At 42.4% G+C, this 24,465-nt stretch overlaps 1 pseudogene; it reads left to right on the top strand.

The window, feature by feature from the left end:
- The first annotated feature begins 2,488 nt into the window (after nt 1–2,488).
- LOC100337849 (E3 ubiquitin-protein ligase TRIM41 pseudogene) lies at nt 2,489–7,202 on the top strand (annotated as a pseudogene).
- Nucleotides 7,203–24,465: the final 17,263 nt, after the last annotated feature.

Below are 24,465 nucleotides of genomic sequence, written 5' to 3'. Positions count from 1 at the left end.
GACTTTCTCCTTTCCAGATTGGATATTCTTTATTCTTTCTCTTGCAAAATTACTCAGGCTTGGAATTTCAGTATTCTGTTGGCTAAAAATTATAAAACTGGGTCTCATTGTCTTAATCCAGATCTTAGAGAGAAATCCTTCAGTGTTTGCCCATTTCATTTGATGTCAGTGACTGGTTTGTTATATATGGTGTATATCATGTTCAGTCACGTTGCTTCTACACAGAATTTCTTGAGAACTTTTATCATGAAGAGGTGATTGTATCAAGTGTCTTTTTACATTTATTAAGATGACACTATGACTTTTGTCCTTCATTTTGTTTATGTGGTTTATCTTACTTACTGATTTGTGTAAGCTGAAACATCCTTGTATCCCTAGGATGAGTCCCACTTGGTCATAGCGAATACACTTTCTTTTTTAAAAAAATTTGTTTAAGTTAAGCAAGTTTCATGTTTTTCATATATACAAATTTACAAACATATTGACACTCCCCCCCTACCTTCCCTCCCACCCACACTCTAAATCCTTCCTCCTCCTCTCTTCATACTATTTGTTGAATTCTTTTACTTAGTGTAGGGTTAACTATACAATCATTAAGTAAACTGAAAATAGATCTGTAAAAATTAAGAGTGGGAATGTAATAGGGCATCTATCATTATTCTTATTTTTATTTTTTTGACTTAAACTTCATCTGTTTTAAGTATTGCTACTCTTGTTTCCTTTAAGAATCCATTTGCGTGGAATATCTTATTTCATTCTTTTTCTTTGAATCTATGAGTGTCCTTGAAAATGTGTCCTAGTGACACTAGTAATTATATAGTTAGGTCTTTTTTTTTTTTTAAGATTTATTTATTTACCTGAAAGTCAGAGTTACACACAGAAAGAAGGAGAGGCAGAGATAGAGAGAGAGAGATGTCTTCCATCTGCTGGTTCACTCCTCAGCTGGCTGCAATGGCCAGAGCTGCACTGATCCAAAGCCAGGAGCCAGGAGCTTCCTCCAGGCCTCCCACGCAGGTGCAGGGGCCCAAGGACTTGGGCCATCTTCCACTGCTTTCCCAGGCCACAGCAGAGAGCTGGATTGGAAGAGTAGCAGCCAGGACTAGAACCTGTGCCCACATGGGATGCAGGTACTGCAGGCGGCGACTTTACCTGCTATGTCACAGCGCCAGCCCAGTTTTTTTTTTTTTTTAAATCCATTCATTATATGCCTTCCAATTGGAGAATTCAATCTTCATTTTTAAGATAATTACTGGTATGCAATCTCTTATGCCTGCCATTTTGATACTCATTTTCTAGTTTACTGTACTTTTTTTTCTTTCTTTCTTCAACGTTGATTTTTTTTTGTAGTTAGGTAATTTTCTCCAGTAGTGTTCTGACATGTTGTTTATTATTATTTTTTTAAGTGTATTGTATGTTTCATTGTTGTTACCACATGGTTACTAATTATTTTTTGGTATAAAAATCTATTTTCAAATGATATAAACTATACATGGACAATAAAGATAGAAAATGAAGAGTAAAATAAATAAGTAAATAAATATTTATTTACGTTAGGCCGGCGCCGCGGCTCAATAGGCTAATCCTCTGCCTGTGGCGCTGGCACCCCGGGTTCTAGTCCTGGTTGGGGTGCCAGATTCTGTCCCGGTTGCTCCTCTTCCAGGCCAGCTCTCTGCTGTGGTCCAGGAGTGCAGTGGAGGATGGCCCAAGTGCTTGGGCCCTGCACCCCATGGGAGACCAGGAGAAGCACCTGGCTCCTGCCTTCGGATCAGCGCGATGCGCTGGCTGCAGCACGCCTGCCGCGGCGGCCATTGGAGGGTGAACTAACGTCAAAGGAAGACCTTTTTCTCTGTCTCTCTCTCTCTCACTGTCCACTCTGCCTGTCAATAAATAAAAAAAATTAAAAAAAAGATTAAAAAAAAACTGTACATTTGCTCTTCATTCTTCACCCCATTTTGAATTTTAAGACCCATTCCCTGCCTATTACTATATTAACTTAGTCTTCATATTTGAGATATGACTGTTTTATGCATAATGTTTACCCTATTAGAGAATTCTGAATTCATCTGTATATTTACTCTTTTTTAATAGAAAGCTTTTATTTAATGAATATAAATTTTGTAAGTACAACTTTTGGATTATAGCAGTTCTTCCCCCATACCAACCCTCCCACCCCCAAACCATCGCACTTCCCACTCCCTCTCCCATCCCATTCTTCATTAAGATTCATTTTTAATTACCTTTACGTATATTTACTCTTGCCAATGCCTTGTCTAGATCCTATTATTTTCATCTTCATCATTTGCTTTGAAGAACTCTCTCCCTTTACCACTAGTTGTAAGACAGATCTGGTGGTGATAAGTTCTCTCAGCTTTTGTCTGCCCTCCCAATATCTATCTTTCTTACATATCTAAAGGATATCTTTACATGTCTAAAGGATATATAAAGGATGTTTTGTTATATACAGTGTTTCTAGTTAGCAGTTTTCTCCCTAAGTAACAAGAAAAATCTCATCTCACTTCCTTGTGACCTTTAAAAGGTTTTTTTTTTTTTTTTTTTTTTTGCCAATTAGTGTGCTGCCAATTGTATTGTGACATCTTTATGTGTCATTTGTTTCTTTTTCTGTAGTCTCCATAAGAATCTTCTCTTGGTGCTGGCATTGTGGTGTAGTAGATAAGCCACAGCCAGCAGCACCAGCAACCCAGTTCCAGCTCAAGTTCTGGCTGCTCCATTTTTGATCCAGCTGCCTGCTTATGCACCTGGGAAAGCAGCAGAATATACCCCAAACACGTGGGCTCTTACCACTCATGTGGGAGATATGGGTGAAATAACAGGTTCCTAGCTTCAGCCTGGCCCAGCCGCAGTGATTGTGGCCATTGTGGGGGTAAACCAACAAGTGGAATCTCTCTTTGTCTCTCCCTCTCTCTTCGTACACTGGCCTTTGAAATAAAAATAAATCTTTCTTTTGCAATTGTTAAAAAGTGTCAGAGGATTTGACTACACTGTTTTCTTAGATGCAGCCAACCCCATGAGGGCACCGAGAGCTGACGGCCACACAAGGCTCCCAACACACCCCACAGCTCCTCCTCAGTGGCGGGGGACGGGGAGATGGTTCTAGTCCATCTGCTGCCCAAACCTTCCTTAGCACAGAGACCTGGGCCTCCAGTTCTAGCCTTCCCGCTCTGTTCCCGAGCATCTGTAGAGCGTCTCCACACTGTTTCCTGTTTCCATGGGAGACCGTGGGGAGGAAGAAAAGCCACCCAGAGAAGGAACTCCGGGGTGGCTCACACACCTGAAGTGTGGGGGAGGAGGCCGGAAGTGAAGGGGCGGGGATTGGTGAGGAGGCAGGGCTCACTCACCGGAAGTGTGGGGGAGGAGGCCGGAAGCGAAGTGTTGGGGATTGGTGAGGAGTCCAGAAGACAGATGGTGAAGGCGGATTTTCACTCAGGGCTACCTGGGGGACTTTGGTGGAGGCACTCGGCTGTTTCATCTGGCTGAGACTCGGTCGTCATCAGCGAGCTGAGAACTCTGCATGAAGGTGTGAGTTTTCAGGAGGACAGTTTGCGGGCTGTGCTTGGGACGAGGGGTGGAGAGGCAGGGCTGGAGGTGGGCCTGGCCGCCAGGGCTTCTGCCCCTCTGCCCTCTGCCACCTCAGGACTAACCTGGCTGACGGGGCGGGAAGATGGATACCACTGCGAAGATTCCTAACCCTGTGAAGACCCTGCAGGAGGAGGCAGTGTGCGCCATCTGCCTCGATTACTTCACAGACCCTGTGTCCATCCGCTGTGGGCACAACTTCTGCCGAGTGTGTATAACTCAGTTGTGGTTCAGGCAGGATGAGGACGGAGAGGAGTTAGAATGGGAAGAGGAGGAGGGGGAGGAGGGGGAGGAGGGGGAGGAGGGGGAGGAGGAGGAAGAGGAAGACATTGAGGAGACTGTGGGGGCCAGTGTTGGATTGGAAACGCCCATTGTGGATGATGACTTGCAGCGTGCCATGGAGGAGGAGTTTGAGGGGCCCATTGGAAACAGGGAGTCCAACTGGGATTCCGTGTGGGGGGAGGAGGAGGAGGAAGAGGAAGATCAGGACGTAGTGGACATGCAGGAGGAGCACCTCAGTTGGGAGGATGAGGAGGAAGTTCTGGCAGAGGGTGAGGAAGAGGAGCTGGACCCCGCCGCCCCACTGTCTCCTCCTCCAGAGCTTCGGAGGTGCTTCACTTGCCCCCAGTGCCGAAAGAGTTTCCATCGGTGGAGCTTCCGCCCCAACCTGCAGCTGGCCAACATGGTGCAGGTGATTCGGCAGATGCACCCAAACCCTGCCCAAGGGAGCCATGTAAATGAGCAGGCCATGTGTCCCAAACACCAAGAAGCCCTGACGCTCTTCTGCAAGGTAGACGAAGAGGCCATCTGTGTGGTTTGCCGTGAATCTCGGAGGCACAAACAGCACAGTGTGGTGCCGGTGGAGGAGGTGGTGCAGGGGTACAAGGCCAAGTTGCAGGGGCATCTGGAACCCCTAAGGAAGCACCTGGGGGAGCTACAGGACATGAAAGCCGAGGAGGAGAGGCGGTTGGCAGAGCTAAACAGCCAGATGGATTTAGAGCTGGCAGGTGCAGCCTCCGAGTTTGGGCAGCTGACCGAGTTTTTGGAGGAAGAGCAGGCACATCTGCAGTGGCTCATCCAAGAGATGTACAAAGCAAAGATGGGAAGAGCTAGAGCCAATGTCAACCACTTCTCAGAGCAGTTTACCAAACTGAGTGGCCTGCTGGCTGAGGTCCAGGAGCGGAGCCAGCAGGGAGGCCTACTGCTTCTCCAGGAGACTCTCAAAAAGTGTCAAGAGGTATTGCAGCAGCCCCCAAAGATCTTTCCCCCTGAAATATCCCAACCCCTTGGTGATGACTTCAGGACAGACGCCATCGTGAGGAAAATGAGCCGAGTGTTCTGTAAGGATACAAGAGTGAACCTGAAGCCAGATCCTGATGCAGCTCCTCTGGCTCCGAATCTGTCCACCGATTCCTGTGATCCACCTGGTGGAGAGGCGGCAGGAGGTTTTTGACCATCCCTACACGTTCTCAGCCCTCAGCTAACTGTTGTGTACTGGGGTCCCAGGACTTAGCTCTGGCTGTCATTCTCTAGCTGTCACTACTGGGAGGTAATGTTTGATGGAGGGGTTGGACTATCTGCGCTGCTTCTGAATCAACCCATCCTATGGAGGTTGGATTCTGAGAGGACCTCTGTGGACATTGTGGATGCCAGCTCCTCACATCATTTCAGTGGATGACATCACTTTCCCAGCAGCCCCTGCTACAGCAGCTAGTGTGATGTGTGTACACCATTGGCAGCTGTCTATGCTCAGAGCTCAATTGAGCAGATATTGCTGAGCCTGAGTGAGAAAACATAGAGCTTTGGAAAATACCTGTACTGTGAGTTGGAGCACGTGGGCTTCCACAACATGGAGATTCTAGCCCACCTGCACAGCTTCTTGCCTGGTTTCCTATGTTAGAGTGTCTTTCCTTTATTCCAGCTCCTCTCCAAACTCATCTGCACCGAGCTCTGCCCTTGATCAGCCAGTCATCTGTAGGTGCTCCTTATATCATCTCTCATTTCTGCTTGGGTGGGTGGTCGGTGGTGGGTGGTGGTGGAGGCTGTCCTATAAGTTTATGTTCTCAAAAACACCTCCCACTATGTTTCTGCGTTGCCTCTGGCTGTTCATTGAATCCTGTCTCTCTCTCTAGGAGCATAAAGACCCTCCTGTCCTCCGTTTCAGCCTTCTCACCTACTGTGTCTGTCCAGCAGGGTCTGCATGGGGATCCCTGATAATGAGATCAGCTGTCTGGTTTTCCCTGTATATTTCAGTCTATCCCTGGGTATGAGTTTGAGTAGGGGATGGGAGCAGATTGTAATTTTATTCCTTAACTTCCTTTTCCCCCAACTGCTCTTCCTTATGTCAGCCCTGAAGCTGGAGGGTTTGGGCAACACAGCATCCCCATTCCAACTCCATTTTCGGGTGCAAATTTTAACTAAAGGATGTGAAATACTTTTTGAGGAGGCAGGCTGCACAAAAGGGCAGACCTGCGTAAAGAAATTCCCACTCTCCTCAGAAAGCTGAAGGGATTCTAAACTTTCCTTCCATCCTGAATTTTTACCTGCATAGAACAACCAGAACTTAGCTTCAGTGACACATCTGGAATGGTCAATATGATTGAAATTGTGTAACATTATATAACCCAGGAAGTTATTTTCTCCTCCTTCCTTTTCCCAGTACTTGAATCTTTTTACAAGCTTACTCCATCCTACCCCCTCCACATCTTCTCACAGCCAAACTTCCTTTCTCTTTATTGCAGTTGCTTTTGTTAGTTTTCCGCCTGTCTCTCTGCCTTTTCATTCTCTTCATGTGACAAGCTGTGTCCCTGCTGAAACGCAAGTAACGTGTTCATGCCTGATCTCATCTGATCTTGGAAGCTAAGCAGGGTTGGGCCTGGTTACTACTTGTCTGGGAGAAATCACAGTATTTGATCTTTTATGTTAGGTTTCTTTAATTTGAATTCACTTTTGAGATATAGTTGAGCTGTACATGCATTGGTAATTTGTTACTTTTCATTACTGAGTGGTGTTGCATTACATGAGTCTACCTCAGTTTATTTATCCTTTAGCAATTGTTAAACATTTTGGTGATTACAAAGTTTGCCTGATATAAGGGAAGCTCCTGTGAGCATTTCATTAGGAGTCCTCTTGGGTGCAGAAGTTCTCATTTCCGTTGAAAGTCTGTCTAGAATTCTGTAGCACTAATATTACTGAGTTATACTGTAAATTTATCTCTGAAATGAAATTCCTAACTCTTATGTAAAGTCAAAGTACATATTTTCTTTCCTAGAAACATGATGTGAAAATTCCAGATATGATATGTATTTTTTCTAGTTTATGTGCTTTCTTTTCATGTTCTTAGTATCTTTTAAAGAGGAACACTTTTATTTATTAAACTTGATACATTTTCTAATTCATAGCTTCTGATTTTTGAATCCTAAGAAATTTTCATACATTCTCTGATATTCTATAGAAGTTGTATAAAATGGGATATTACATTTATGTATCTGGTTCTTTTGGACTTATTTGTTAAATATGTGAAAGAATGTCAGAGGTTTGTGTGTTTGCATGCTGAATTCTTACTGTTTAAACACTTTTCCTTCAATAAAATGCCTTTTCCTATTGAATTACCTCAATATTTTACTGTAAAAATCAGCACATATATGCTAGTCTCAGTTTGGACTCTGATATATTTATGCTAGGAACACAGTGATATGATTAGTAATAGTTTTCAATTAAGTCTTTAAAATAATCTTATTTTTTTTAACTTTTATTTAATGAATATAAATTTCCAAAGTACGGCTTATGGATTACAATGGCTTCCCCCCCATAACGTCCCTCCCACCCACAACCCTCCCCTTTCCCACTCCCTCTCCCCTTCCATTCACATCAAGATTCATTTTCGATTCTCTTTATATACAGAAGATCAGTTTAGCATATATTAAGTAAAGATTTCAACAGTTTGCTCCCACACAGAAACATAAAGTGAAAAATAATAGATGATTTTTAAAATGATGATGAAATCAGATCAGACCTATTGTCATGTTTAATCCCAGTGAGAGTCAAGTTGGGAATTGATAATTTCTTTTTTTCTTTTTTTACAGAAGTTCAGTTTAGTATACATTAAGTAAAGATTTCAACAGTTTGTACCCCCATAGAAACACAAAGTGAAATATACTGTTTGAGTACTCATTATAGCATCAAATCTCAATGTACAGCACATTAAGGACAGAGATCCTACATGAGGAGTAAGTGCACAGTGACTCCTGTTGTTGACTTTACAAATCGACACTCCTGTTTATGGCATCAGTAATCTCCCTATGCTCCAGTCATGAGTTTCCAAGGCTATGGAAGCCCCTTGAGTTCTCCGACTCTTATCTTGTTTAGACAAGGTCATAGTCAAAGTGGAGGTTCTCTCCTCCCTTCAGAGAAAGGTACCTCCTTTGAAGACCTGTTCTTTAAACTGGGATCTCACTCACAGAGATCCCTCATTTAGGTAATTTTTTTTTTTTTTTTGCCAGAGTGTCTTGGCTTTCCATGCCTGAAATACTCTCATGGGCTTTTCAGCCAGATCCGAATGCCTTTAGGGCTGATTCTGAGGCCAGAGTGCTGTTTAGGACATCTGCCATTCTATGAGTCTGCTGAGTATCTCGCTTCCCATGTTGGATCACTCTCCCCTTTATTTATTCCAGCGGTTAGTATTAGCAGGTACTAGACTTGTTTATGTGCTCCCTTTGACTCTTAGTCCTTTCATTATGATCAATTGTGAACTGAAATTGATCACTTGGACAAGTGAGATGGCATTGGTACATTCCACCTTGATGGGATTGAATTGGAGTCTCCTGGTATGTTTCTAACTCTACCATTTGGGGCAAGTCAGCTTGAGCATGTCCCAAATTGTACATCTCTTCCCTCTCTTATCCCCACTCTTATGTTTAACAGGGATCACATTTCAGTTAAATTTCAACACTTAAGAATAACTGTGTATTAATTACAGAATTAAACCAGTCATATTAAGTAGAACAGACAAAAAAACTAAGAGGGATAATGTATTAAGCTGTTCATTAACAGGGCTATGCTGATCAAGTCACCGTTTCTCATAGTGTCCATTTCACTTCAACAGGTTTCCTTGTTGGTGTTCAGTCAGTTGTCACCGATCAGGGCGAACATATGGTATTTGTCCCTTTGGGACTGGCTTATTTCACTCAGCATGATGTGTTCTAGATTCCTCCATTTTGTTGCAAATGACTGGATTTCGTTGTTTCTTACTGCGGTATAGTATTCTAAAGAGTACATATCCCATAATTTCTTTATCCAGTCTACCGTTGATGGGCATTTAGGTTGGTTCCAGGTCTTGGCTATTGTGAATTGAGCTGGAATAAACATTAGGGTTCAGACCGCTTTTTTGTTTGCCAATTTAAATTCCTTTGGGTAAATTCCAAGGAGTGGGATGGCTGGGTTGTATGGTAGGTTTATATTCAGGTTTCTGAGGAATCTCCAAACTGACTTCCATAGTGGCTTGACCAGTTTGCATTCCCACCAACAGTGGGTTAGTGTCCCTTTTTCCCCACATCCTCGCCAGCATCTGTTGTTGGTAGATTTCTGTATGTGAACCATTCTACCCAGGGTGAGGTGAAACCTCATTGTGGTTTTGATTTGCATTTCCCTGATTGCTAGTGATCCTGAACATTTTTTCATGTGTCTGTTGGCCATTTGGATTTCCTCTTTTGAAAAATGTCTATTGAGGTCCTTGGCCCATCTCTTAGGTGAGTTGTTGGTTTTGTTTTTGTGGAGTTTCTTGATCTCTTTGTAGATTCTGGTTATTAACCCTTTATCTGTTGCATAGTTTGCAAATATTTTTTCCCATTCTGTCGGTTGTCTCTTCACTCTCCTGACTGTTTCTTTTGCAGTACAGAAACTTCTCAATTTGATGCAATCCCAATAGTTGATTTTGGCTTTGACTGCCTGTGCCTCCTGGGTCTTCTCCAGAAATTCTTTGCCTGTGCCAATATCTTGAAGGGTTTCTCCAATGTTCTCTAATAACTTGATGGTGTCAGGTCTTAGATTTAGGTCTTTAATCCATGTTGAGTGGATTTTTGTGTAAGGTGTAAGGTAGGGGTCTTGCTTCATGCTTCTGCACGTGGAAATCCAGTTTTCCCAGCACCATTTATTGAATAGACTGTCCTTGCTCCAGGAATTAGTTTTAGATCCTTGATCAAATATAAGTTGGCTGTAGATGTTTGGGTTGATTTCTGGTGTTTCAATTCTATTCCATTGGTCTATCCATCTGTTTCTGTACCAGTACCATGCTGTTTTGATTACAACGGCCCTGTAGTATGTCCTGAAATCTGGTATTGTGATGCCTCCGGCTTTGTTTTTGTTGTACAAGATTGCTTTAGCTATTCGAGGTCTCTTGTGTCTCCATATGAATTTCAGAACCATTTTTTTCCAGATCTGAGAAGAAGGTCTTCGGTATCTTGATTGGTATTGCATTGAATCTATAAATTGCTAATGGGAGAATGGACATTTTGATGATGTTGATTCTTCCAGTCCATGAGCATGGAAGATTTTTCCATTTCTTGGTATCCTCTTCTATTTCTTTCTTTAAGGTTTTGTAATTTTCATCGTAGAGATCTTGAACATCCTTGGTTAAGGTTATTCCAAGGTATTTGATTGTTTTTGTAGCTATTGTGAATGGGATTGATCTTAGAAGTTCTTTGTCAGCCATGGCATTGCTTGTGTATACAAAGGCTGTTGATTTTTGTGCATTGATTTTATATCCTGCCACTTTTCCAAACTCTTCTATGAGTTCTAATAGTCTCTTAGTAGAGTTCTTTGGATCCTCTAAGTAAAGAATCATATCGTCTGCAAAGAGGGATATTTTGACTTCTTCCTTCTCAATTTGTTCCTTTAATTTCTTTTTCTTGTCTGATGGCTCTGGCTAAAACTTCCATAACTATGTTAAATAGCAGTGGTGAGAGTGGGCATCCCTGTCTGGTGCCAGATCTCAGTGGAAATGCTTCCAACTTTTCCCCATTCAATAGGATGCTGGCCGTGGGTTTTTCATAAATTGCTTTGATTATATTGAGGAATGTTCCTTCTATACCCAATTTGCTTAGAGTTTTCATCATGAAAGGGTGTTGAATTTTATCGAATGCTTTCTCTGCTTCTATTGAGATAATCATATGGTTTTTCTTCTGCAGTCTGTTAATGTGGTGAATCACATTGATTGATTTGCGAATGTTGAACCATCCCTGCATACCAGGGATAAATCCCACTTGGTCTGGGTGGATGATTTTCCTGATGTGTTGTTGTATTCTAATGGCCAGAATTTTATTGAGGATTTTTGCGTCTATGTTCATCAGGGATATTGGTCTATAATTTTCTTTCAGTGCTGCATCTTTCTCTGGCTTAGGGATTAAGGTGATGCTGGCTTCATAGAGAGAATTTGGGAGGATTCCCTCTTTTTCGATTGTTCTGAATAGTTTGAGAAGAAATGGAATTAGTTCTTCTTTAAATGTCTGGTAGAATTCAGCAGGGAATCCATCTGGTCCTGGGCTTTTCTTTGTTGGGAGGGCCTTTATTACTGTTTCAATTTCTGTTTCAGTTATTTGTCTATTTAGGTTTTCTATGTCTGCATGGTTCAATTTAGGTAGATTGCATGTGTCCAGGAATCTATCCATTTCTGATAGATTTTCTTGTTTGCTGGCATACAAGTCCTTGTAGTAATTTCTGATGATTCTTTTTATTTCTCTTTTGGTTTCTTCTGTGACCCACTGTTCATTCAGTAGCAAGTGTTCACTTTCCATGTGTTTGTATATTTTCTAAAGATTTTTAAATTGTTAATTGCCAGTTTCATTCCATTGTGGTCAGAAAAGATACGTGGTATGATTTCAATTGTTTTTCGCAGGCAGAGTGGATAGTGAGAGAGAGACAGAGAGAAAGGTCTTCCTTTGCCGTTGGTTCACCCTCCAATGGCCACCATGGCCAGTGTGCTGCAGCCGGCGCATCGCGCTGATCCATAGCCAGGAGCCAGGTGCTTCTCTTGGTCTGCCATGCGGGTGCAGGGCCCAAGTACTTGGGCCATCCTCCACTGCACTCCCTGGCCACAGCAGAGAGCTGGCCTGGAAGAGGTGCAACCGGGACAGAATTCGGCGCCCCGACCCGGACTAGAACCCGGTGTGCCGGTGCCGCAAGGCGGAGGATTAGCCTATTGAGCCATGGCGCTGGCCCTTCATAGTCTTTCATAATGCTGACTACATTTCTATATTTCTGTGTGTAGCTCATTCTTAATCATCATTTGTAAGGCTGGACCTGTGGTGAAAATTTCTTTCAGTGTCTTTTTGTTATGGAAGTTCTCTATTTCTCCTTAATTCATAAATGAGAGCTTTGCAGGGTATAGTATCTGGGTTGACAGTTTTTTTTTTTTCTCTTAAGACTTGCATTCTCTGCATTTTTTCTTAGCCTGTATGCTTTCTGAAGAAAAATCAGCTGTGAGTCTAATTTGAGATCCTCAGAAGATAATCTGTCATTATCTCTTGGGCACATTTTGGAATTTTTTTGTTATGTTTTTCTTTTGAAAGTTTTCATACAATGTATTGTTGTGATAATCTTTTCTTGTCACATGTATTAGAAGTTCTGTTTTTTTCCCCCTGTATTTGGATGTCCCTTTCTTTCTCCCAATTAGGGAACTTTTCTGCTATCATTTCTCTGAACAGGCCTTATAATCCATTCTCTCTTTGCACACTTCCTTGAGGAACTCCTAAGACACATATGTTTGGTTGTTTAATAGTACCCTGTAAATCTTCAACAGTATTTTCAGTTTTTCTAATTTTTCTTTTTTTTTGTCTGAGATATTTCTAAGGATTTGTCTTTTAGCTTGAATATTCTTTTCTGCTGTATCACCTAGTCTGTTGTTAAGGTTTTGTACTGTATTTTGTATTTGACATACTGAATTTTTCATTTCTAATATTTAATTTATTTTTCTCTTTAATATCTTCGTATCTCAGCAAAATTTTTCATCCATGTGGTGTATGGCTTTCTTTATCTCTTGAATGTCTTTCTGGGCTTTTGACTAAGTTTATGCTCATTCCTTTGAAGTTTTTTGTCGGCTTTTCATCAATCTGTTTTCACATTGTAATATTGATGTGTTGTGTTCCTTTTGTGGAATCATTTTCTTTCCTTGTTCTTTTTTCTTGTATTTCTGTGTTTTTTGGCTTTCTCTTTTGTGTTTTATCTTTTATGTATCCCTCTCTGGCCTAGTTGAGTCTGCTTTTTTCTTCAGAGAGTTGGCCAGTGAGGTCAGGGAACTCTGGTCAGTGTTCAAGGGTGGGGCAAATTCCAGGGAGACATCCAAATTAGTCATGGTAGATCTCCTCTGTTGTTACCAGTGGGGAAAAGTATGATCACATCACTGGTGTAATCATGGCCTCATCACCTCTCTTCCAAAGTGGTCAATGTCTGGAGTTAGCCCATAGTTGCTACAATCTTCCACCAATGCAGGTGCAAAACCACACAATGGATCTTTGCGTTCATCAGTGTGAGCTCAGAACCCTCTGCAGTGACCCACCCCAGGAAATTGGGATTATGAGCCTCTGAAGCCAGACACAGTGATTTCCTGGCGATACAGCTTGCCCTATTGTGCAGTCACAGAATTCCCCCAGTCATAGTGCACAAGCCTCCCACAATCACAGGGTTCAGGGTATCCACTCTCAGTCCTCTGAGCCTGCCCCATCCATGGACAGAGCAGGGGCATTCCATGCCTGTGGGTGATCTGCCTTGGTAGTTTGAACCTGGAGGCTGTGATAGAGTCAGGGAATGGCAGCACCTCACAGACCTAAATGGACGCCTAGCCCCCTGCCAACCCTATGGGCCAGTCTCAGAGTAAATGGGAAATGCAGATTTATCCCTCTGATAAAATCCTCTAGTCAGGTATGCAAGCCACCACAGCCTATACTCTCTTTAAGATGGTGCTTTCTCCCTGCTGGTCTCTGGGTGCACTTGTGGTGGGATAGGGATAAAGAAATGTGTTCTTCCTTCACAGTGTTAGCTGAGTATACTGCCCTCCACCAGCGATCCAGGTAGACTCAGGATCAGTGTAGTCTGCAAGGTTTTCCCTCAAGTAATATTACCAGTGACATGGCTGCCACAGTCTGCTTTCACCTCACTCCCAGAAGATGGTCTTCACTAGCCCCTTTCTGTGGGAATTACAGGTGGTGTCCCTGCTCACTGCTTGCATTTTTACTGACCATGCTGCTGCACTGCATCTCTCTTCTGTCTGTAGAATTTCCCCTGGAAACTTCTCTCTACCTCTCCCCTGGGAATGCTGTTATTTTGCCTTTGATCTGTTTTCTTCTTGTGGTCAAAATCAGCACTCTTTTTCCCTATTCAGTTATGTTGGATTACTAAATTTTTTGTGTATTGTTAGTTTTGAAGTGCTATTTCACTACAGTTTTTAAAATGATTTATTTTGATTATTTGAAAGGCAGAAAGAGAAAGGGAGAAACAGAGAGAAAGATCTTCCATTCATTGGTTTACACTTCATGAAATGGCTAAGGCAGGTCCAGGCTAAAGCCGGTAGCCAGGAATTCCATTGTGGTCTCTCACATGGATAGCAGGGACCCAAGCACTTGGGCCTCCTTTCATTGCTTTCCCAGGTGCATTAGCACGTAGTTGTATCACAAATGGAACAACCTGGGCTCACTGGCACTTGGTATGGGATGCAGGCATCACAGTATCTGATGTCATAACCCATCCATAACCCATGCTCTGGACTGTGTGATCTTCTCTTCAATCATCCTGAAGAATTTTCAGAGAACTGTCATCATTTCTTCCAGAAATGACTGGCAGAATTTTTCAGTGACACCACTAGATCCTTGAATTTGCTTGAGAAAAGACTTTTTGTTTTACTTTTTTGGTTCCATCTTGGTTTCTTTTAGTGCGTTCAGTTCCTTTAACATATAAAAGACTATATATGTCATCTGCTTCTTCTTGTTTCCTTTCCAAAAATGATTTTAAAATTGATTTGAAAGATAGAGTTAACAGAGAGAGAGAAAAAAAAGAGAAAGAGAGATCTTCCATCCACTGTTTCACTCCCTAAATGGCTGCAATGACGGGATAGGCCGGGCTGAAGCCAGGAGTCAGGAGCATATTATGGGTCTCCCATGAGGGTGCAAGGGCCCAGGGACTTGGACCTTCTTTTGCTGCTTTCCCAGACATATTAGCAGGGAGCTGGATTACAAGTGGAGCTTCCTGGACTCGAACTGGAGTCCATACATGATGCTGGTGCTGTAGGCAACAGCTTAATCCATTGGTCCACAGCACTGGCCCCATTTATTTCTTCTTGACTTATCTTACCTAGTTAGTGTCATTGATGTAGTTTTCCCATTCCATTTAAAATACACAATTTAGATAATATATTCCATGATTTTCTCTGTTATGCAATTTATAACTATAGAATCTATATTTGTATACTCTGGATTTACTGATACTGGTACTTTGTGTTCTCTTCTGTGTTGCACTCTCTCACATCAGTTGCTGTTTATTAATTTGATCTTTTCAAAGAAACAGCTTCTGGTTTTGGTGTTTTTTGTATTGATTTTCTGAAATTTAAATTAATGTTACTCATATTTTGATCATTTTTCCCTTCATATTGCTTTGAATATAATGTGATCTTATTTTTCTAGTTTTAAATTCAAAGCCTATGTCATTGATTTTGTGACCTTTCTTTCTTTATTTTCTTGAATATTTTTTTTTTATTTGAAATGTGGAGAGAGAGAGAGACTATCTTAACTCTACTGGTTCAGTCTCCACATGTCTGCAATGACTAGGGCTGTGTCAGGCTGAAACCTAGAGCCTGGAAATCCATCTGAGTCTCCTACGTGGGTGCAGGGGCCTAAGAACTTGAGCCATCTTCTGTTGCTTTCCTAGGCACATTAATAGGGAGCTGGATGGGAAGTGGAGCAGCTTGGACCACACAGTGCTTTTATGGGATGCCAGTGTTGCAGGTGTCAACTTAACACCTGGTGCGACAATGCTGGCCACTCTTCCTTTCTATTATAAGCCTTTGATATTATAATTTTATTTTTAATCACTTTTTTAAGATTTATTTATTTATTTTATTTATTTTAAGATTTATTTTTTTATTGGAAAGTTAGAGTTAGAGTCAGAGAGAGAGAGAGAAAAGATGTCTTCCATCTTCTGGTTTACTCCCCAAATTGCCACAAAGCCCAGAGCTGAACCGACCTGAAGCCAGAAGCCAGGAACTTTTTCTGAGTCTCCCACATGGGTGTAGGGTCCCAAGGACCTAAGCCCTCTTCCACTGCTTTCCCAGGCCATAGTAGGGAGCTGGATCAGAAGTAGTGCAGCTGGGACTTGAACTGGCACCCATTTGGGATGCCTGCACTGCAGGCAGTTGCTTTATCCAATACAGCGCTAGCCCTCTTTACCTACTTTTTACTTGCATTTTCTTTTGTGTTCTATTTTAAAATTTGCCTTGCAACATCTTAATCCAAATATTACTTAATAAGTATTGTTAATTTTCTTTCTTTTTTTAAAAAAATTATTTTATTTATTTGAAAGAGAGAGTTAAAGAGAGAGGTCTTCTATCTGCTGGTTCACTCCCCAGATGGCTGCAATGGCCAGAGCTGAGCCGATCCGAAGTCAGGAGACAGGAGCTTCCTCTGGGTCTCCCGCATGGGTGCAGGAGCCCAAGCACTTGTGCCATCCTCTACTGCTTTCCCAGGCCATAGCAGAGAGCTGGATAGGAAGAGGAGCAGCCAGGACTAGAACCGGTGCCCATATGGGATGCTGGTGCTTCAGGCCAGGACTTTAACCTGCTGCACCATAGCACTGGCCCATGTTAATTTTCTATATGTATTGTTTCCATGTGTCTTTATAAAACCGTTTTGTTTTTTTAACTGTTTTTGTTCAGAGGACATATTTTTAATGTTTCATTCCTTTGTATTTTTTTGACATTTGGCTATCAGCACCAATATGCACTATTCTAGTAAACATTCTGAGTGCCCTAGAGAAGAGCCTGTGTTCTGTAAATTCCAATTAGGTTAGGTTGATAGGAAGTGTTGTTCAAGTCTTTATATATGATGGTCTTTTTTTTTTATTTGACAGATAGTTAGATAGTGAGAGAGAGAGAGACAGAGAGAAAGGTCTTCCTTCCGTTGGTTCACCCCTGAACTGGCTGCTACTGCCGGAGCTACGCTGATCTGAAGCCAGGAGCCAGGTGCTTCTTCCTGATCTCCCATGCGGGTGCAGGGGCCCAAGCACTTGGGCCATCCTCCACTGCCTTCCCGGGCCACAGCAGAGAGCTGGACTGGAAGAGGAGCAACCGGGACTAGAACTGGGCGCCCAAATGGGATGCCAGTGCCGCAGGCAGAGGATTAACCAAATGAGCCACGGTGCCGGCCCCCTGATGTTCTTTTCTTTTTAAAATTTTTTTGACAGGCAGAGTTAGACAGTGAGAGAGAGATACAGAGACAAAGGTGTGGGGAGCAACTCGGACCAGATTAAGTTACTGGAATTAAGACTTATTCTATGCATCTGCTCTCCCCCAATATGGCGCTGGGAGAGGAGTAAACAACTTTTACACAGCTGCCTCCAGTTCGACCAATAACCTGCAGGAGCTGATCCTGCTCCTGATTGCAGGAGAGCAGCGTACTCGGCGTGTGGGTAGCAGAGTTGGGATTGGTGGAAGAGGACTATAAAGGAGGAAAGAAACAACATGCACCAGGAACATCTAAGGGGAACATCCAGATAACATCTGAGCAGCCCCCCCAGAGAGCCGGCCGGCGGTGTGCCGCTCCCCCTGCGGAAGTGGGGAAAGTGGCAGGGGGGCCCGCCCCTCCACAGAGGTGGAGGGACGGCAGCCAACCCGGGAAGGACCAGCAGCAAACCTGGGAAGGGCTGAGCAGACAAAAGAACAGCGCAGGGTCCTGTGTCATTCCTCCGTGAAGAGGGGGAGCGACACAAAGGTCTTCCTTCCGTTGGTTCACCCCCAGTGGCGCGATGCATGGATCCGAAGCCAGGAGCCAGGTGCTTCTGCTGGTCTCCCATGCGGGTACAGGGCCCAAGGACCTGGGCCATCCTCCACTGCACTCCCTGGCACAGCAGAGAGCTGGACTGGAAGAGGAGCAACCTGGACAGAATCTGCCGCCCTGACCGGGACTAGAACCCGGTGTGCTGGCGCCGCAGGTGGAGGATTAGCCAGGTCAGCCGAAGCGCTGGCTATCCCCTGATGGTCTTTTAAAGTTTGTAGAAAACAGTATTGAAAGTTAAAAATTTTTGGTGAATATTTTTTTGAAATCCACTCATAATTTGTTCATAATATGCATAGAATTTCCAAATATTTTTGAAGATTTTGTATATCATTAAATATTGTCCACTCTATCTACCAGTTGCTGAGAATACTGAAATATTTATCCATAACCATGTATTTATCTATTTCTTCTTTTTTGGTTCTCATATTTCTGTTCATGTATTTTGACGTTGCATGTATATTCATGGTTTTTGTGCCTTCTAAATTAATGTCTCTGTCATTATTGTCTCACTTTAACCTTTTAATGAAGTGTGATTTTCAAGTTATTAATTTAGCACTTACAGCATTCCTTTTATTGATATTTGTATGTAATATTTTTCCATCTTCCTTTTTTTCTTCATTCCTGAAGTGCAGTTTATATTAACAGTGCATAATTTAGTTTTGCCTTTTAAAAATCCAATTAGGCAAGCCCTATCTTTTTTTTAAGATTTATTTTATTTATTTGAAAGAGTTACAGAGAGAGGTAGACACAGAGAGAGAGATGTCTTCCATCTGCTGGTTCACTCCCCAGATAGCTGCAACGGCCAGAGTTGCACTGATCCGAAGGCATGAGCCAGGAGCTTCTCCAGGGTCTCCTATGCGGGTGCAGGGGCCCAAGCACCTGGGCCATCTTCTACTGCTTTCCCAGGCCATAGCAGAGAGCTGGATTGGAAGAAGAGCATCCAGGACTAGAACCGGTGCCCATATGGAATGCTGGCACTGCAGGCCAGGGCTTTAACCTGCTGTGCTACCATGCCGGCCTCAAGCCCTATCCATTAATAGTTACATGTAAGCACATTTTATTTGGTTTGGAAACAGGTAACATTTAAAACTATCTTGTTATTTTTTGTTAATTATCACAACCAATTTTATTCATTTTCCTGTTTCTTCCTATTTTCATCTGTATTGGATTAGTTTTGAATATCTTTATTTTCTAGTGTTTGCTGTAAACATTACAATATAGTAACTCACAATTAGACTTCAAATAATATTACACCATATGTGCTGTGTAGCAATCTAATTTCATTTTCCTTCCTCCCCTTTTTTGTTGTTACATTTTATTTTACATGTTTTGTAAATTGCATAATATGATGTTACTAATTTTATTTAAAGCTGTCAATTATCTTTTTAGAATTACATACAAGGAAAAATCTTTTAAACTTTTATTTATCCTTAATTTTATCATTTCCAGTACGATTCAATCCTTTTTGTGTATCCAAATTTGCTTCTTATATACTTTCCCATCTAACTGAAGAATTTGTCTTACCACATTTTATAGTGTTCATCAGAAAATAATTTCAGTAGCTTTTTGCTTCTTTTTAAATTTTCTATTTCATTTTTTAAAAAGATTATTTATTTGAGAGTTATAGAGAGAGAAGGAGACACAAGGAGTTCTTGCATCCTTTGGTTCTCTCCCCACGTGGCCACAACAGCTAGGTCTGAACCAGAGAGAAGCCAGGATCCAGGAGCTTCATCTGCTTCTCCCATATGGGTAGCTGAGGCCCAAAACATGGGCCATCCTGCATTGGTTTTCCCAATTGGTTTTCCTGGGATCTGGATCAGAAGTTGAGCAGCTGGGATATGAACTGATGTCCATATGATATAGCGGCATTGTGCGTGGCAGCTTTCCCTGCTATGCTGCAACATCGGCCTCTGAAATTCATTTTTTGAAAATAGTAAAATTGGGTAGAGAAACCTGGCTGGCATACATTCTGATAAGAAGTCTACTGTACCTCTTAAGTTTCTTACTCTGTATTTAATGTGTCTGCTTTTTCTTTTCTTCATCAGCGGGGTCATTAGTGTTGGTGTTTGAGCCAGTGTTGTCATTAGTAGATCTGGTCTTTGGTTGTGTTTTTCTGTAGTTGCAAACATTTTCAGGACACAATAGACTTCAAATTCCTCCCCTAGTGGGCTGTGCTGCCTGCTATTACTATGGGATCTGAAGGGCTGGAGAATCTTAGTGATCTTGCCCCTGACTGACTTTTTTTTTGACAGGCGGCGTGGACAGTGAGAGAGACAGAGAGAAAGGTCTTCCTTTTGCCATTGGTTCACCCTCCAATGGCTGCCGCGCTGGCGCACTGTGGCTGGCGCACCGCGCTGATCTGAAGGCAGGAGCCAGGTGCTTCTCCTGGTCTCCCATGGGGTGCAGGGCCCAAGTACTTGGGCCATCCTCCACTGCACTCCCTGGCCACAGCAGAGAGCTGGCCTGGATGAGGGGCAACCGGGACAGAATCTGGCGCCCCGACTGGGACTAGAACCTGGTGTGCCAGCACGGCAAGGCGGAGGATTAGCCTATTGAGCCACGGCGCTGGCCCCTTACTGACTTTTAAGTGGTCCTGTATGCCTGGTCCACAGAGGGATTCCCCAAGATGGTCACTTCTACCTCTATTGGTGGAAGCAGGGGATGTTGTCAGTCTTTAGTCGCAGCCTTGAGAAGGATCTTTATGCTTTACCCTGAGCAGCAGGCCTTTCTCAGCATTCCTTTTCACCCTCCTCTTGTGTTGGAAAAATTCTAACTTTTTATCACTGAGGGATATTTTGGAAGAGAAAGAATTCTGTCTCTTATCCAGGGTAGCATGTCTCTCTACTTTATATCACTGTGGGGTGGTGTGTTAATGTGTTTTCTGCCCCAGCTGCAGGCACAAACAGCTTTCCTTCTTTCTTTCCCTTGACAGTCATCAGGGAGGTTCAGTGAGAAGGTTTCCTGTCCTCCTATCGATGGATCATTACTTTGTTTCTGTAAGAGAAACGTTTGGATGGTACATTTACACAATGGGATAGAGGACATCCTTACAAGAGGAGATGCTTTCATTTGTTGCAATATGGATGGAGCTGCTGGACCTTCTGCTAAGTTAAACATTCCAGCAATCAAAAGATAAATATTCCATGATCTCAATTATATGTGGAGCCAAAAAAATGTTGAATATGCAGAAATAGAAAATAACTTTAGTGGTTACCAGGGGCAAGGATCAGGAGTGGTGAAATAAATAACCGTAGGTCAAAGGATAGGAAATTGCAAATATGCAAGATGAACAGGTCTAGATACCCAGTAAACAGAGGTACTATGTAAAACATGACCATTATAGTTAATAATGTATTGTGTAAGGGATCTTTGATTAAAAGTAGATTTTAGCTGCTCTTGTTGGATCAAAAATCTGAGATGATAGATATGTTGAAACACTTCACTATAATAGCCATTTTACTATCTTTGTATTCCATGTTATAACCTGCAAGCATACACAATAGAAATTTATTTTTTAAAAAAAGCAAGAAAGAAGTACTGGGGAAGCAGTGTTTCTTGCCACTGAGGGGCTCTCTCAGGTCACCTGAAATTCTTCCACTCTTTCCCTTGCAGACCAATGGAGTGCCACTTATGTCTGAAGTTTCCAGGTATTTCAGTTCTCTTAGCCCATGTTTATGAATGTTAAATTTTCAGTTTCTCCCCTATTTTGTAACTGTCACTTCTTCCACATGTTTTGCCAGAGGTAGAGTAATTAGTGTGCCCACCTCTCTTCAGCGGGGCTTCTCACCCTTTTGTGTCAGTTCACATGGCTGCTTGTTTAGCTCTCATTGAGACATACACACACACACACACACACACACACATTTCTGATACTGTAGCTTGTTGGCCTTTTTCTCATTGTGAGGGTTAAGGTGGCTTTTTCAGGACATTATATATTCTGTGCAGCAGAACTCTTCTTTATAAAATATACTGCTGGTACAAAAAAACACCCAACCTGTATTCAAATACACTAATCAAAATATAATACAGGTGCTCATAAACCGTGACTTGCAAGTCAAATTCAGCCCATGGGTTATTTTCATATAACCTTTGAGCCAATGTTGTTTTTCCATATCTAATGTATTCTTTTAAAAAGCAGAACAATATGCCTCATAGGCTCTATATGAGCCAGAAAGACTGAAATGTCTACTACAAGGCTTCTGAGACCATTGGTACTGACACATCTGGCCTGCGGTGCTTCCTTGCAATAGCCTCCAACCAGTCTGTGGGGCCACTACTTCTAGAGCACCACTGAGGGACAGCTTGGATGTGTCCACTGGCTGAGGAGGGGTGAAAAATCCTGTCCAGCAACATGGGGCTTAAGTTCTGCACGTAAAAGTAGCTAGACAATAAGCTTCAGAGATTGGTGATTCCAATGCAGTGCCTAGAAGCCCATGGCGGCTGCCCACCAGCCTCGACCTGCAAGCCTGCCACACAGCAAGAAACAATTAAGAGAAACACCAGACATCAGACAGTGGAATGTTGAAATGCCCACTATTTCTGTATTAGAGTCTATCTCTCCAGGTTTAGTATTTGCTTTATAATTTTGGTGGTCCTATGTTGGATACATATATTTGTAATTGCTACATCTTCTTGCTTAATTGATCAGCTTATCGACATTCTGTGCCTTTGTCTCTTTTTATAGTTTTTAAAAATGTAAAGTCTGTTTTTTGTGACATGAGAATAGCTACACCTGCTCAATTGTGTTACATTTTTGAAAACCAAATATTTTGGCTGGCACTGCAGCTCACACCGGGTTCTAGTCCCCGTTGGGGCGCCGGATTCCTTGGGCCCTGCACCCGCGTGGGAGACTAGGATAAGCACCTGGCTCCTGCCTTCGGATCAGCACAGTGTGCCGGCCACAGCGCGCCATCCGCAGCGGCCATTGGAGGGTGAACCAATGGCAAAGGAAGACCTTTCTCTCTGTCTCTCTCTCTCACTGTCCACTCTGCCTGTCCAAAAAAAAAATGTTTTAACAAGCAGTGAATTAGTGTAAACAGTACAATGTAATTACTATGTTATGCTTCAATTGTTCATTTTAACCTACCATTCTGTAGTTCTAAAATGATTCATTTAAAATCAAGAGGCTTTTCAATGTAATATGTTGATTAAAATGTACTGGTAGGAGGGTCTGGCATTGTGGCAGAGAAGGTTAAGCCTGCCACTTGTAATTTAGGCATCCTGTAACAGAGTGCCTGTTCTAGTCCTGGCTGTTCCACTTCTGACCCAGCTCCCTGCTAATGCACCTGGGAATGAGTGGAAGGTGGCCTAAGTACTTGGGCCCCTTGCTACCCACGTGGAAGATTTGGATAGAGTTCCAGGCTTCTGTGTTAAGCCTGGCTTAGCACTGTCTTTTTTGACCATTTGGAAGAATGAAGCAGCTAATGGAAGGTCATTCATTCTCATTCTCTCTCTCTGCTTTTCAAATAAATATATAAGTCAATCTTTTCTTTAACTTTTATTCAATGGATATAAATTTCCAAAGTACAGCTTTTGTAAATGTCCCACTAGAAAGGTATTAAGAATCTTAGAATGAAAATGGAACGTATATATGTGTGGGTAAAAGGCAAATCTTTAATTTGGGATAAATCTCTTGGTACGCTGGCAGCATGTATGCACGTGTAAAACATTTGCTGCTAAACGGAAGAGACTCATATATGTAAATGCATTAAGTAAAGGTTTGATAGTTTATTATAAACATAAAGGAGAAATCCAAAGTTCGAATTCTGAAAATATTATTTGCATTATTAGAGACATGAAATCTTTTGTGAAATTTCATTTTACTCATTCACTTTACAGTCAAATATTATACTGTCTTCATTTGTGTATAGAACTGCTTCAATTCTCAGTGACTTAGAGTCTATAAACTTGTTTGCTTTTTATTTTAAGATTTTTAAACGATTGACTTATTGACTTGAAAGACCGAGTGATGGGCAGAGAGAGGGAGAGAGATCAATCTTAGCTAGAAGCTAGGATCATGGAACTTGAACTTGATCATATCAGATTTTTAAGTTTCCAAATGCTCATAATATCCAGTGCTGTTCCTATCATGTTAAGGCTTAAATTTAAGACATTTGTTAATTAATTTAAAATGTGGAGTGCATGCCTGCTTTGTGTGGCAGAAAGTGAAGCTACACCTTGCAACTCCAGTAATGCATATTAGAGCCAGGGTTTGATTCCTGAGTGCTCAGGTTCTAACCAGATCCATCTGGATGTGCCTGCAAGAGCAGATGAAATTGGCCATGTCTTTGTAACCCTCCTAGTCTGGGAGACCCAGATTATTTTCTGGTATCCTGGCTTGGGACTGGCTCCTACGTAATTGTTGAGGTCATTTGGGGTGTGAACCAGTAGATAGAAGATCTCACTGTCTGTCCTTGTCTCTGTGTCACTCTTTCAAATAAAGTAAATCTTTAAGAATCTCTACTTACTTTAATATTTACTGTATATGTGCTTCTTGCTTACATGGTGTGATGAGTTACTCTCTGCTGGCATGGGTGATGTCTAAATTCATGATGTCCTGGTTGGGAAGCCGAGTATATCCCTGTAGTAGCATTTGGTTGACTGCCTGGTTGGTGAAGGCTTTGGTTCGTTTCATTATCACCTGCTGTAAACACTGCTGGTAGTTGTCGCTCCCCGTCTTCGTGGAGGAACGACACAGGACCCTGCGCTGTTCTTTCGTCTGCTCGGCCCTCCCCGGGTTTGCTGCTGGTTCTTCCCGGGTTGGCTACTGTCCCTTCCACCTCCGTGGAAGGGCGGTTCCCCCTGCCACATTCCCCACTTCCGCAGGGGAGCGGCACAC

The sequence above is a fragment of the Oryctolagus cuniculus genome, chromosome X, assembly GCF_051225735.1.
Source record: "Oryctolagus cuniculus isolate XC-2025 breed Fujian yellow rabbit chromosome X, ASM5122573v1, whole genome shotgun sequence".
NCBI classification, from domain to species: Eukaryota; Metazoa; Chordata; class Mammalia; order Lagomorpha; family Leporidae; genus Oryctolagus; species Oryctolagus cuniculus.
This window is presented reverse-complemented; position numbering and strand designations above follow the sequence as displayed.